Source organism: Pipistrellus hanaki (genome assembly GCF_964339955.1).
Source record: "Pipistrellus hanaki genome assembly, chromosome: 15".
NCBI classification, from domain to species: Eukaryota; Metazoa; Chordata; class Mammalia; order Chiroptera; family Vespertilionidae; genus Pipistrellus; species Pipistrellus hanaki.
In genome coordinates, this window is record NC_140517.1 from 20,861,205 (window position 1) to 20,876,818 (window position 15,614).

The 15,614-nt window shown below is 42.7% G+C and overlaps 1 pseudogene across 1 annotated transcript in view; it reads right to left on the reverse strand.

Moving 5' to 3' along the window:
- The window catches only part of LOC311633844 (polycystin-1-like protein 2), a 56,392-nt pseudogene that overhangs the window by 2,845 nt on the left and 37,933 nt on the right, over window positions 1–15,614 (reverse strand). Inside the window, exons 10-13 of the transcript in view lie at window positions 14,578–14,867; window positions 14,050–14,230; window positions 11,029–11,226; window positions 10,200–10,325 (exon numbers count right to left, since the gene is read on the reverse strand). The product of the transcript in view is annotated as a polycystin-1-like protein 2 (transcript). The remainder of the gene's footprint in view (window positions 1–10,199; window positions 10,326–11,028; window positions 11,227–14,049; window positions 14,231–14,577; window positions 14,868–15,614) is intronic.

Genomic DNA, 15,614 nt, shown 5'->3' on the forward strand with positions numbered 1-15,614 from the left:
TATTCTCTCTTTGTCTTTTGCTCTTGGAATTTTAATTATGATTTGTCTTGGTGTGGTCCTCTTTGGATTCCTTTTGTTTGGAGTTCTGTGCACTTCCTGGACTTGTAAGTCTAATTCTTTCACCAGGTGGGGGAAGTTTCCTGTCACTATTTCTTTCAGTATGTTTTTGATATCTTGCTCTCTCTCATCTTCTGGGACCCCCATAATTCTGATGTTGGTTTGCTTGAAGTTGTCCCAAAGGTTTCTTACATTATCTTCAATTTTGTGGATTCTCTTGTCTTCTAGCTTCTGCGGAGGAGTGTCTTCTGGCTCTTTATGTTCCAAATCTTTGACTTGATTCTTGCGATCTTCCATTCTGTTTTTAGGACTCTGTATAATATTTTTTATTTCAGACAATGTATTCTTTATTTCTTGTTGATCCCTTATCATTTCTTGTTGATTCCTTATTAATTCTAATTGATCCCTTTTCATATCCTCATAGGTCTTATCGACCTTTTCTAGGAAATTCTTGAAAAACCTTATAAGCGTGGATTTGAACTCTATATCCAGTCGCTTTTTGTCCTCCATTTCTTTCGTTTGTGATCTATTTCGTTGTCTCAGCATTTTCGCAGCTTCCCTGATGGGGCAGGGTTTCAGGATGGAGCCTACAGCCTTGGCTCCCGTCAGCCCTGCCCTATGCGGTTCCTGAGTCTCAGTAATCCCCAGGGTCTCTGAATCCCCAGTCTTCAGTACTCGTTGCAAGCACCTCTGAGAGAAAGGTGCCCTCGATTTTCGCCTGCTACCAAACAGTCTAGGCCAGGGGTCTGCAACCTTTCAGACATAAAGAGCCACTTGGACCCATGTCCAAAGGAAAAAAAAAACACCTGGGAGCCACAAAACCATTGCGACATTTAAAACAAATATAACACTGCATATATTGTTTCTTACCTTAATGCTATATACCAGATCGTGCAGTTAGCTGTCAATCTGAAGAAAAAAAGGACTTTTTCACTTAACAATGTAAAATATATTTTTGCAAATTAATAGCTAATTAAAATATTTAATTTACCTGGTTAATGGGATTTTTGCTCCTGAACCTCAGTGCACAGTGTCTGCACATCAGGGCTGTAAGACGTTACCTTCATTTTCACACAGGCTTGCAAGTTGTCATCTGTGAGGCGTGACCCATGTTTGTTTTTAATATAATTCATGTTGGAGAAGACCTGCTCACATACATATGTGGAGCCGAAGATCGACAGGACTCCAAATGCATACTTTTTCATGTTTATATAAGTGTTGGGGATGGCATTCCATGTTTCTAATACAAGTTTGTCCTGTTTGGGAAGGTTTTCAATATCACTCCATTTATGATTCTGAGCCAGAATGGCCTTCTGACGGGCAACATCCTCAAGAGTAGCAGTCAAGCATTTGAACTTGGACACCCATATATCTTTGTCGGCTATATCGGCCAGTTCCATCTCAAGATCAGGTTGACTTAAACCTGCAAATGCAGTCATATTCAATAGGGATGGATCAATCACCAGGGGAGTGACAGGGAAAGATAATGTGGTTTTTTCCCTCTCTGAACTCACAGAATCATTTCCCAAACGAACTTTGCATTGTGGTGATTGCAGACTTCAAATATTCCAAATGTATCGTATCATGACTTTGTTTGAACTCTCTCAACGAGGGAAAGTGAAACAGTGTCCCTCTCTGTAAACCTTTGACAAACACTGTCAACTTGTGCTCAAATGCCAAAACCTCCTCCAGCATGTACAGGGCTGTGCCTCCTTTCCCCTGAAGGGTTGTATTTAGTGTGATTAGATGTGCTGTCATGTCTACCATAAAATGTAATTTTTCCAGCCACTCTGGTTGTTCCAGCTCAGCAAAGGTGAGCTCTTTGCTGGCCAGGAAAGTTTTTATTTCTTCCAAACATGCGACAAAGCGTTTTAGCACCTTGCCTCTGGACAGCCACCGGACCTTGTTGTGGAGCAGGAGGTCAGAATATATGCTTTCCACCTCATCCAATAGCAAACGGAACTGGCAGTGGTTTAAACCCTCTGCCATTATCTTATTAACAATCTGAATGACCACATCCACCACTTTTGTGCATTCCGGGGGAAATGTTTGAGCACACAATGCCTCTTGGTGTAGGATGCAATGCAATGACAGCAGCGTTCTACCCAGAGCCTTCTGCAGTAGAGCCACAAAGCCCTTCTGTGCTCCTCTCATGCTTGGTGCCCCATCAGTAGCCACTGAGACCAGGTGGTTGGTGTTTATTTTTTTAGCACTTAAATAGTCCAGGACAGCCTTACAGATATCCTCACCCCTTGTTTGGTCTTTTAGTGGTATCAGCTCAATCAGTTCTTCCTGTGGCCCAAAAGAGTTCACATATAGGCAGAACAGCGCTATTTGTACAATATCACCTTTATCTTTGGACTTATCACAGGTGATGGAGTACGCCACAGGTGAATTGATGTCTTGAATTTGCTGTTTGCTAATGTTTTCTGCCATTTTTAGGGTTCTGTCTTTGACAGTCTTCGCAGAGAGAGGCATGTTTTTAATTTTCTGCACAATTTCATTCTTGTTTTTGAAGTCCTTGTATAGATGTTCTGAAACCTTAATGAATGCTTCTTTTATATACTCTCCATCCTGTGCTTGACTATTTCCTGAGCGGCCACAAAACTAGCATATGTTGTGGAATTTGCAGACTTCACCCACTTCTTGAAATTATTTTTGCTCTTATCAACCTTCCTCATAAGTTCTGCAATGGCTTTTCATCTCTCATCTCCATCTGGATATTTTTCAGCAAAGGCTGTGTGTTTATTCTGGAAATGTCTTGCAACATTCAACTTTTTGTTGTTTGCAAATTTCTCACCACATATTAAGCATACTGGGTAAACCAGTCTTGTCAGTAGAGAAAGCAAATGATTCAGTCCATGTATCATTAAACACTCTGTTTTCTTCAGAAATTTTTCTCTTCTCGCCTTTATCCATGGCTGGCCCACTGGGGGGTCGAAAACAGGGACGTAATAAGAAATCACAAAATTAATCAGGGCCCCAATGTACCATAAATCTTAATCAGTGCCTGATGTAAATAATAATTAATAATGAGGGCCCAATGTCATCCTCGTCATTATAAAAATAACTTTTTTGTCACTTTTTGGTAATAATTTCTTTTCCTGACCCCCTCAAGAAGCCCTCCTCATCATAAAAATATTTTTTCTCACTTTTTTTTATTATTATTTCTTTTCCAAACCCCTCAGAATTACTCTTCTTCATCATAAAAATAATTTTTGTCACTTTTTTTTAATTATTATTTCTTTGTTTGACCCCCTCAGAATTACTCCTCCTCATAGAAATAAACATTAAATTAACAAGTCACCTTTTTTTAAAAAACAAAACAAAAACAATTCATCAGGCCCCCAATATTTTGTAAATTAATTAGTGAGCCATGCATGCCATAAAAATAATTCATCAGGCCCCCCAATATTCTGTAAATTAAATTAAATAAAAAATGTAAATAATAATTTTATTTATTTATTTAAAAAATAATTTTTTATATAATAGCCACAAATTTCCTACAGTGTACATCTTACAAAAGGACCTGTCTCCCATGCTTAACCAACAACAAAAATTAGTATCTGTTAATTTTTTTTTTTACCTGGCTGCTGTTTTTCTCTTTCAGGCTCTTGTTCTCCACTCACTGCACAGGCCCGACTCCCAGTGACAGTCACACTGCAAGCCCTCTCTTTCTCTTTCTCCAGTCCTCTCTATCCTCTCTGTCTTCTTCTTTTTCCTTCTCCCTTTTTTCTCTTTATTGCTTTTTTTTTATTATTATTATTATTTTTCAGTGTCCCCTCTGTCAGCACCTCTTTCCCCTGGCAGCAGTCTCCTCCTCCCCAGCGCAGAGGTGCACTCTCAGCGTGCCCTCAGTGACATCACACGCTGTGATGTGAGGGAGGAGGCTGGGCCAGGACAGAGATGCTGTGGTTGCCTAGCGACGCTAAGTCGCCGGCAACCTGCCACACAGAGCTCCGGGAGCGCCGGAGGTAAGTGATACAGCTCCTCCCTTCCCCCCCCCCCCCTTCTCCCCCGTTATTGGCCCTGCTGTCGGAGCCGCGGCAAAGCTTCAAAAGAGCCGCATGTGGCTCTGGAGCCGTAGGTTGCCAACACCTGGTCTAGGCTCTCCCCCAATGATCCCGGAACTGGGGTTCAGTTCAGTTGGAAGTGGAATTGGAGGTGGCGTTCAGAGCAGTCTAGAGCTTTTGTCTCCTTCCTGCCAGGGCAATCCCGCGGCACAGCCAACCGTCCCTTCTCTGCGCACAATGTGCGCACCTCCGGGACCTCCTTTTGCTGCTCCGCCGGGATTCCGCCTTACAGCCCAGCTCCCTATGGATGAGCCTGAGTCCCCAGGGTCTGGCCTAGAACTGGGGTTCAGAGCAGTTGGAACTGGGGCCCAGCACAGTCGGAGCTTTTATCTCCTTCCCGCTAGGGAACGCCAGCCAGGCACTCAGCCGCCCTCCTCTCCGGCTCCGTCCTCTCCACACCGCGTGTCTCCGTACCTTAGGCTTTTACAGCTCCTCCGCGCTTCCTTCTGGTTTTCTCCTTGCTTCTCGTTGTAGAATTTCCAGTCAGTCAACTTTCCTGTAGTTCTGGGTAATGTCCATTTTATATTTTAGTTGTATTTTATTGAAATTGTTGTGTGCGGCTGCGGCTAGGTGTTTACCTGTTCAGCCATCTTGGATTCTTCAAGATATTTCATATAAATGAAATCATATGTATATAGTTTCTTGTATCTGGCATATTTCAGTTAGCATGTTTTGGAGTTCATCCATGTTGTTGTATATATTAGTAGTTAGTTTATTTTTTTATTGTTAAGTAGTATTCCATTGAATGGATATACTGCCTTTATTTTTCCATTCACCCATTGATGAATATTTAGATTGTTTCTAGTTTTGGCTAATATGAATAATGCTGCTATGAACATTCAAGTACAGGTGTTTATGTGGACATATATTTTCATTTCTCTTGGGTAGATTCTTAGGAATGGCCAAATATCTTTTGGCTATTTTAAATGAAGCCTCTGTGAACATTTGGGCACAGGTTCCTATGTGAATATAAATTTTTGTTTCTCAGGGATAAATGCCTAAGAGTCCAATTGCTGGAGCATATGGTAAGTCTGTTTTTAAATTTTAAAGGAACTGCCAGACTGTTTTTCCAGAGTGGCTATACCGTTTTATATTACCACCAGCAATGTATGAATGCTCCAGTTTCTCTTCATCCTTGTCAGCCTTTGGTTCTACCACTTACTTTCACTTTAGCCATTTGGTAGGGGTGTATTAACCCAACTATTTAAAAAAAAAAAAAATTCATTCTCTTTGTTCACCATCACTGCCAGCGCATGTCATCTCTTGTCCGGACCATTTTGATATTCTTCCTACTGGCCTCCCCACTTCCACTTTTAACATAATACCTCTATTTTCCAAGAGTAGCCACAGTAATTTTTCTAAAATCACAAATAGGCCATGCTGCTCTCCTATTTAAAACACTTTGAAACCCTAACATTGACCCAGATCCTACAAGGCCCTTGCATGACCTGCTCCCCACTCACCTCCCTGCCTTCATGTTGAACAATTCCCCACTTCCCTAATCCCAGATGATTCATCTGCACTGTCAGAAATTTCTGTAAAATGATAAGCTGCATATCATCTCAGGGCCTTTGCACATTTCCAGTGTGTAATCCCTCCTTGGCCCCATCCTCTAGGAGCCAGCTTAGGTACCACCTCAGTGGAGAGGCCCGCAGTCTCTTATTCTCCCACACCTAGTTGTCATCACAATTCACACTTATATGTCTACTTGTGCATTTAATTATTTAATGTGTCTCTCCACATGGGCTGTTCATTGAGAGGGCAGAACCTGTTCCATCTTGTCAATACTGTGTTCTCTGGGTCTGAGGTGGGAGCAGAGATTGACTTCAAATGGGCAAGAGGTAATCTGGGGTGATGAAGCTTTTCCAAGTCTTAATTGTCTTTATTTATATAAATTATGAAATTATATAAATAATTTCATAATTTATATGAAATCTACTTGTAATGCATAGTAATTTATAGAGTTGTGCAACCATCTGGTTGCACAACTCTATAAATTACTATGCATTACAAGTAGATTTCATATAAATTATGCTCCCAGGCCACCGCACTGTCTGGCACACAGCAAGCACTCCCTGAATAATTGCCAAAGGAATGACTTAATGAATATTTAATTAGTCTGGAGGGTGGCCTCTCCTTGAAGAAAAATTATTCTTGTCTTAGGAAGAAGATTTTAATGGACCTTTGGATTTTCAAAGCCAAAACCCTAATTTAGAATGGAAGAATACAGGCCCATATGGTTAAGAACTATACTACATACTGTTGTAGATACACGGACTTTTGTTAGTTCCTGTTTTATTTTCCCTGAAGTTCAAAGTAACTGCATGGACTATAAGAGTGTTGATTCTGTTCTGTTTGCTTTTTTTGCTTTTTTAATTATTTTATTATCAGCACCTTCAGAAGTTTCTATTGGGAAGTGAGAAATCAGGTTGGAGGAAAGAGTCTGGTCATGGGCTCCTCCAATATGGCTCATCTACACTATGTTCTAGTAAAACTACAAAAATAGACATTGGGCTAGATTCGGGCCCCTGGCTATAAGTTAGAACTCTAACTTATAGCAATCTTTGCAGCCCACCCACATGCTTGTGTGTGTGTGTGTGTGTGTGTGTGTGTTTCCATTCTAAAGACCAGGGAGCTGAGCCTTGGAAAAGAAAACTGATTGATTGAAATTACAATCAAGGGTGAGGGCCAGAGAATGATAGCACAGAGCATGGCCCCAGAGGCGCCTCTAATGGCCAAGGAGTCATGCTTAGGTGTCGGATAGAAAGGCCCAGAATAGAAGGAATAAGATTGCTCAAGTGACATTGGAGTCACTTATTCTGGATGGTTCACCAGTCAGGGGTAAAGAGCCGATGGGGAGCAAAAATCTAAGGCCTGGACAACTCACCCAGTGGTTGAGCTCTCTAGGGCTTTCTCAGCTTTGTCAGATTCAAGGCCCCTGCCTGCACCATTACCTAGGCTGGACAAGTGTTCCGGGAGAGAGGCCATAGTTTCCTCCTCATCCTCCATGCTCTATAAGGCCAGCGCAAAGAAGGCAGCAAACCCCATCACCTGGAAAATACCCAGGGTGAACACCAAACCCAAGTTGGAAACTATCAACTACTGGTCTGAGAGAGGGTGGGACTGGGGCCACTTTTATGTCCTTGTCTCAGGAGCCATACTCTGGATAAGTCGGGTAGGGACTACCCAATCCTCTGTAGAGAGGGCTCATGTTTATGAAGGGTGAGGGCCAGGGCTTGCATGCACCTGGCTCATACTCCAGTGTGTGGTGAGTTAAGCTTCCCTCCTTCCTTTCTTCCTATATTAAGTGATTAGCCCTTATACTGTCTCTGATGTAAGGGTTCAGAACAGGCCTCTCCAGTAAGTTTCTTTGGCATGTGAATTATTTTGAGTTGAGGGAATCAAGGCCCTGCAAGCTCATGAGCAATTTTTACCTCTCTCTTAAGTAATTTAAATTAGGGACCTTGCCTATAGTAAGAGTTATTACAGTTTTTATGACCTATTTGTAGGGCAGGGTAAACTTCTAATCGCTGAACACCTGCTACTATCATCCCAAGGTGATTCTTAGCTCAGAGTGCCATATATATCTCATTTTCCTTCTCTGTCTTTGAACCTCTCATGTATGTGGGTTCTCTGACTCCTTCATATATATCAGGTTCTCACTCATATGTGTGTATTAAATTTGTTAATCTGTCTCATGTAGATTTAACTATTAGACCAGCTGAAAGAATCTTGAGGGTAGATGAAACTTTATTCCTCCCCAACAGTACCTACAGTACACAAGTATAATAGGATTCTGTGGTTTGATTGGGAACAGAAAGGCCCAGGACTCTGTTCTTAAAATTCTCAGACTAGGTTGGGGGAGGTGTCAGGAACTGTTGAAATCTTCTGACAAAGGCTGTTCATGACAAGGCAGAGGGCCAAAGGGAAGAAATGGGGAGCAGATTTGGTGAGTCTCATAGGCCTAAAGATTCACTGAAAATGTCCCCTCCTTTCTTTAGCTTCCCCTAACTCACACACACAGTACTCCTACCACCTGATTTTTTCCCCAGGGAAAGCTGTGACCTCGAACTCCAGGCCTGGGCTCAATATTTCTTCTACTCTGACAGTAACTTTACATTTCAGAAATAGGATTGCATCTTCTAATAGTTGTACACATTAAATGACTTGGATGTTTTATCTGAAGGTCGAATTCCTGTAAATTGCTGGCCTGTCTTACAATTAAAAGCATCTTAGAATTGAGGAAATTTGGTGATATTCCTATTTATATGTGTAGTCTAGGGCAGGATGCTTATGATCTAAACTGCTTCTTCTTTTTCTTTTCCTTCTTTTTTTAGGGCTTTTATGATTTCACAGAGAGGAAAGGAGAGGGAGAGATAGAAACTTCAATGAGAGAGAATCATTGATTAGCTGCTTCCTGTACCCCTTTCCCCCCAACTAGAGATTGAGCCCGCAACCTAGGCATGTGCCCTGACTAGGAATCAAACCATGACCTTTTGGTTCATAAGTTGACACCTAAAAATCGAACCACACTGGCTGGGTGACCTTACCTTCTTCTTCTTTTTAAAAATATCCTTTCTATGATATTTTATGCTTTTGTTAATCCTCACCTGAGGATATTTTTTCATTGATTTTTGGGGTGAGTGGAAAAGAGGGAAAGACAGAGAGAAACATCGATGTGAGAGAAACATATTGATTGATTGGTTGCCTTCTGCATGAGCCCTGACAAGGGTCTGGACCAGGGAGGAGCCTGCAACCAAGGTACATGCCCTTGACTGGAACTGAACCTGGTGTGCAGGCCGATGCTCTATCCACTGAGCCATACCAGCTATGGCTGACCTTAACTTCTTAACTTCAGGTTTTCTCATCTACAAAATGGAGGCAAGATCCTTTCTGAGGGTGATTATGATGATGAAATGCCAGCATCTCAGTAAACCACTAAGCCTGGCCTAGAGTGAGTGGCCAAAAGCTTGGGTCATCATGGTACTCATCTTCATTATTGTTCCTGCCCTGGGACCTGCACAGAGGTGGTGTGCCATGCAGTTTTGTACATGTACACATACACACATTTATAAATGTTTACACACATACATACATATACAAACCAGTAGGGGGTGTGCAGGAGGCAGCTGATCGATGTTTCTCTCTCATCAAATGTTTCTAACTCTCTATTCCTCTCCCTTCCTCTCTGTAAAAAATCAATACAATATATTTAAACAAAAAGAAATGTAAGTGCAAAAATTACATGAATGGAGGAATTTCTATGGATGTTAGTAGGCTAAGAAAGGCATTTCTATAAAGGCAGATAAGCTAACACAGTGCTGATAATTCTAAAGAATCTTTTTAATTTTCATGCCAATAACCATAATGTCTGCTTTCCTGTTTGCTTTGCAAACAGTTGCTTGGAATGCAGTGTTGCTTTAGGCCTAACCCAAAGGTTATTTTGCCCTGTTTTAACATTCCAAAGGGTAGAGGAGTAGGATGTGCAAGGCGGTTCCTCTGGGATGGTACTCTGACTCCATTTTGAAGTGGTTCTGCTTATATTATTTTTACAATATGTATACTGGATAGACTAGCCCTTTGAAGCAGGTACAAGATATAGAGAAAATTGAAGGTCTAAGAAGTCAGGGAGCTTGGCTAAGGTCAACAAGCTTGGCCAAGGTCACTCAGCTGATGAGGTAAGTTAGATTTTAACTTGAACCCCAGTGGGTGGTGTTACCCTGATTATATCCACTTTTCATTACAGCTCCCTGAGATCAAGCAAGCCCCCTCAAGGCCTGCCCTGGTGGTGTGTCCTGGTGGGCTGGCTCCTGGTGGCTGCCACCAGTGGTGTGGTACCCTTCTTCACCATGCTATATGGCTTGCATTATGGGAGGACCAGCTCTCTCAAGTGGCTCATCTCCTTGGCCATCTCCTTTGTAGAGAATGTGTTTGTGACCCAGCCCCTGAAGGTCAGGACCCCTTACTTTCTCTCCTGCCAGCTGCCTTGTCCTAACTTCAGCTGTTCCATCCTCCAGGGGCAGTGGGTAAGGGGGTTGGACTGGGTGACCTCCTGTCACATTTCCTAGTTCCTCTCCTTAGTGACCCGAGGTTGGATGTTTTGAAAGATCTGAACAATCAGGAGGTTGATGGGGAACATGAGGAGAGAGCTCTCCAGCCCAATCATCACTTCTTGCCAAGTAAATTCAATTTTACCTGAGACAGAGGAAGGAAAAAGTAAGTGGGAGAGTCTTTTCCTCTTCCAGGAGGTGGCAATGCAGTAAAGATTAAACTTGCCCAAGGAGGGATCTGGCCCTTAAGTGGCTCCTACGAGGTGACCTCTTAAGCCCTTGGGATGTCCTGCTTTGTTTACTTGGGGTCTTGGGCCACACTGTATAGTCTATGCTAACAGAGTGATTTATGGTGAGGACCTTGGCCACATGATATTTCCTCAACCTCTGGAGGAACTGGAGGATAAGGCTAGTCATGCAAGGGAGCAGCCATGTCTATGTGAACAAGTCCCAATAAAAACTTTGGACAGCAAGGCTTGGGTGAGCATTCTGGTTGGCAATACTTTATGTGTTTTGTCACATGTCATTATCAGGAGGAATGAGCACTGTTCACAACTCCACTGGGAGGAAACAATTAGAAGCTCCCGGTTGGTCTCTCCTGGACCCTGCACCATGTGCCTCTTCCCTTTCCTGGTTTTAATCTGTGTTGTTGTTTTTTTTTTAAAAAAATATGTAATAAGTATGAGTATAATTGTACAGTATTTCTGACTTCTGTGAGTCCTTCAAGTGAATTATTGAAACTGAGGTGGTTTGGAAAACTCTGGAACTGGGTGGCATTTCTGGAGCAGTGATAGCTCATCTTCACCAGCCACTCATCTTCACCTGACTGCCAAGACAGTGGGAATTACCCAAATCCACTTTTTGCTCACCTAGGTCCTTGGAAACACCCCAAAACATGATGCTGGTCAGCATGGTGCAGAGGAGCAGAGAAGCAGCAGGACACCCTTTGGACGTGGGTGAAGTTGCTCCGAGCTGAGCAGCTGAGGATGGAATACCAAACGTGTCCGTCCTGGAAGCTCAGGGAGGTCTTCATGAAGAACAGGTGGCTGTGGACAGGCAGGGAGAGAGGGACAGCCATTAAAGGAGATAGGATGGGAGAAGACTGGTCTCTTTGGAATAATATTGGGATGAGAAGGTGGGGTTTGTTTCTAAGATTTACCACCTATTTTTTGATTGTAAAAGAAATACATCTAAATGGCAGCATCACTTAGAGTTAATGACGGGGACTCTGGACAGAGTGGGCTGGAATCCTAGACTGCCTTCCTATTGCCCTCCTAGACTGCCCTCCTACTAGTGTGACCTCAGGCAGGTTGCTTTACTCTTTGCATCTCAACTCACTCATCTGTAAAATGAGGGTAATAACAGAACCTGCCTCACCAGATTGTCAAAAAGATTAACAGTGATAATTCTTATGAAGCATTTGGCAAAGGAGCTGGCAATATGGTGAATGTTCATCAGTGTGAACAATTATTACTTTTGTTATAATTTTAAGGTAATAACAGAACTATAATATTATTGGATTTGTTATAATTAGAGCACTAAAAGATAGCAGTTAAAATTCCAGGCTCTGAGTTCAGACTCAGTTTGAGAGACTTAAAATTGACACGTAGGATCTCTGAAAATGGTACCACATTCTTCTTAATTCGTATTATTTCTCTGTGAATACAATGTAGTTTAACCACAGAAGCTCTCAAGGGCCCAGAGTGTGCAGAGCTGATAATCTCAGCTGGCTCCATTCTTATTGGTCAATGCCAGCACTCTCCAGGGTTGTGTAATACTTGGATGCCACCCTGGGGTGTGTGGGTGGCTTGAACTCAGAGTAAAGGTGTATAAAGAAAGAGGTCAGTTGCCAACAACAGCAATTTTCCAAATGGTGGTTCTACTCATTCAACACATATTTGGTGATCCTAGCACTTTTGGGCCAGTGCTCCATTGAGCATCACGGATGCATGGACTAATGACACGCTCCTGCCTGTAGAAAGCGCCTTGTCTAGTTTTTAGGCATCACATGTTTTGATACAATTGGAGGATGGTATCTGCTCCTGCAATTGGGAACTTACTTTGAGCCACTCACTGTGCTAAGCCTTGTACCTACATCATTTCATGGGACCTGCACAGGTCCCTTTTGGGGTAGGTACAATGAACAACTAATTTTTCAGATGTGGAAGCTGAGACCTGGAGAGGTGAGGGACTTATTCAGGGTCATGCAGGAAGTCAATAGCAGGCATGTGGGACTTTGTGGTCCATCTCATGTCTTATTATACCTCTTTTGAGGTTCAAGTCTCTCTAATTCAGACTTTTTCTCCCTTGGAGGCTGAGCTGCTGCTCACAGTAGCAGCTGGGAGGAAAAGTCACATTTCAGTAAATGCACTGGAAACAGACTTTAAAAAAACAACAACAAACCTAACTCAAAAGACATTTAAGCCCTGGCCAGTATAGATCAGTAGTTAAAGTGTCAGCCTGTGCACCAAAGTGTCTCAGGTTTAATTCCTGGTCAAGGGCACGTACCTAGGTTGACCCCTGGCCCTGGTCAGATGCATGGGGGAGGCAACCAATTGATGAGTCTCTCTCACATGGATGTTTTTCTTTCTCTTCCCCATCCTTTTCTCCCTCCCACTTTCTCTCTAAAAAAAGGGAGGGGTGGTGGTGGAGGGAAAGCAATCTCTGAGATTTTTTTTTTTTTTTTAAAGCCATTTCAAGTACAGGTCACAAACCCAAGTGCTCAAAGGGGCCCAGGTAGATGTAAATAAGTCAAATGAGTGAAGTGGGTTGGAAGTAGTGTAATAGGGAGTGTGAGGACTGTGGTAAACTGGAGAGCTTATGGTCCCTGTAAGAGGAAGGCTGAGACTCGGCTCCAGCACATTGGTGCCATGCAGGAATGCTGCTTCTGCATTCCCATACTTGCCATTTTTTTGTGTGTGAAGTCTCTTGATTTTTAAATATTGGGAAGAGGCTTAATGTCCACTGATAAAGAGAATGGTTGAATGAGTTGTGGGTCATTCATTCTACGAACATTATGCAGCTGATAAGGAAAGGTTTTACCTAAACATACTGTTGTATCGTTTTGAGTAACACCATTTTTAAAAGAGATAAGATAAACAACGTTTTATAGTGTTATATGTATGTGTACATTTTATCTGCTTTTTGTGTTTGGAGAGAGATGTGGGAGGAAGAAAGTAAAGCAAAGTGAGACAAATGCTGGTGTAAAAAAAACATGTAGAAGCCCCAAATGAGCAGACACTGAGTCACCATTCAAATCAGTCTGTCCCCTTATAAAAATATTATTCTGTGACATTCATAAGGAAATACGCATAATTGTTTCAACCTTAACTATTTTCACCACTTTGAAGAAGTGTCCTTGAAGGGTCCTTGTCCCTCCAGGGCAGTGGTTCTCAACCTTTCTAATGCTGTGACCCTTTAATATAGTTCCTTATGTTGGGGTGACCCCCAACCATAAAATTATTTTCGTTGCTACTTTATAACTGTAATTTTGCTACTGTTATGAATTGTAATGTAAATATCTCTGTTTTCCGATGATCTTAGGCTCTACAGCAGTGGTTCTCAACCTGTGGGTAGCAAACTTACAGTTAAGAAGTAGCAATGAAAGTAATTTTATGGTCGGGGGTCACCACAACATGAGGAACTGTATTAAAGGGTCGAGGCATTAGAAAGGTTGAGAGCCAATGTCCCAGGGCCTTTCATTCTCAACAAGAAAAACTGATTGGTCATTAATGTTACACACTCAAAGCTACCCAGGCCTGATAGCTGAAATGTGTTTTTATTTGGCTGCGCCTGGATTGTGGTACTTGTTCCCTAGCAATGAAAGAAGAAAGTAAAGAGCATGTGCTTTAAAAGAGGGGGGGAAATACCTCAATTGTTTCCTGTCCTGCTCTGTGGCCACTGGAAATACTTTGTCAAGGACACAGTCTGCAATATTGATGGACAGCCACGAGTTGCAGAGGAAATACCACTTTCTGCCCATCGCCAGGTCATGCACCAACACCCAGCTCACGTACCAGGAGAAAGGACCCACACTTTTGAGGACAAGGTCTGGGGGAAAAAACTTTTTTGAACACCTTTGCAAACTTGAGCCCAAGAACAAGAGCTCCTGTAAAGAGAGATTTTAATTTTTTTTCTTCACTGTTCTCAATGCCTCGATCAAAATGCCCTGATCAGTAGGTGAATTTGGCCTAACATGGGGCGTTCAGCTAGGGTAGAGAGCCAGCTGTTGAAGGCCGCCATTTTTTCACAGTTATGATGCTAGAAACCGTTAACCCCAACACAGGGCAGCAAGAACAAGGAAAGAGAGGTTATCTAAATGTGTGAATTCAGGGAGATGTAGACACAAAATTTGAACCTCCCACAGGCTTCCTTGGAACTCCTGCAAGGGTTCACACCTGCTTCTCCCTCGCATTCCCCAGGACCATACAATCTCACCTTGGCCTGATCCTGAGCATCCTTCCTCCTTGCCCAGATCACCACCAGCATTTGGGCCACGAAGAGACAGCCCACAGTGGTCACAATGACTGGATTGTTTTCAAAAGTACCAAAGAGCTCTCTGGTCTGGCGGACATCAATGGCATTGGGCATCACCAAGAATGTTCTTCCAAAGAAGGTAAGATGGTTGCAGAGGCAGTGTGTCTGGGAGCCCATGGTTCGTGGCCCCACCTGAAACCACAAAGAGGCCCTGGTAGCAATGTGGGTACATCCTTGAATGGCTCAAACCCAAGGGAAAGCAATGAGAAGTGGACACTGTCCTGGAGAGAGGCTAGGGAGCCTATGGGAAGACCAGTTTCAGGATTCTTTTTGGTTTTTTTTTTAATTTTAATTAAAAAATAATTTTACTAAAAAATAATTTTAAAATGAAGAGAACATTATCTTTAACAAACATCTTTGTATCCATCACTCTCAAGGTGCAACTGTCCACCTTGTCAGTCTGCTTTGCCTTTTGTAGATAAGTTTTGCAGGGCAAGCTGAAGTCCCTTCTGTCCCTCACCCTCCACAACCAACCATTTTCACACTTTGATGTGCATCATTCCAGTCCATTCTCTCCCCTGATGCTCATTTATTGTACAGATATTTGTTGAATGTTAATACTAGGCCAGGCAGTGGGCTAGGTGCTGAGAGACATCCAGGATGACCAATGCTGGGGACTTTCCTGCCTTTCAAACTGAACATCTTCAGTTGGCCATCTTACACTGAACAGCAAAGGAAGACCAAGACTGGGGGAACCATGCTAGGAAAAGGGAAGGGCAAATATTTCATTCTAAGCTGGTGTCTCAGCACCAGGAAAGTATTCCCTAAACTTGACCCCCCTCCTTAGCTCTAGGCACCTGGAGTCCTTGTCCCGGGCTTCTCTTTAGAAGGGTCCCATTCTAGCTGTCCTTGGGCTGTGCCCCTCTACACAGGAGAGGCGTTGAGGCCAAGGAGAGAC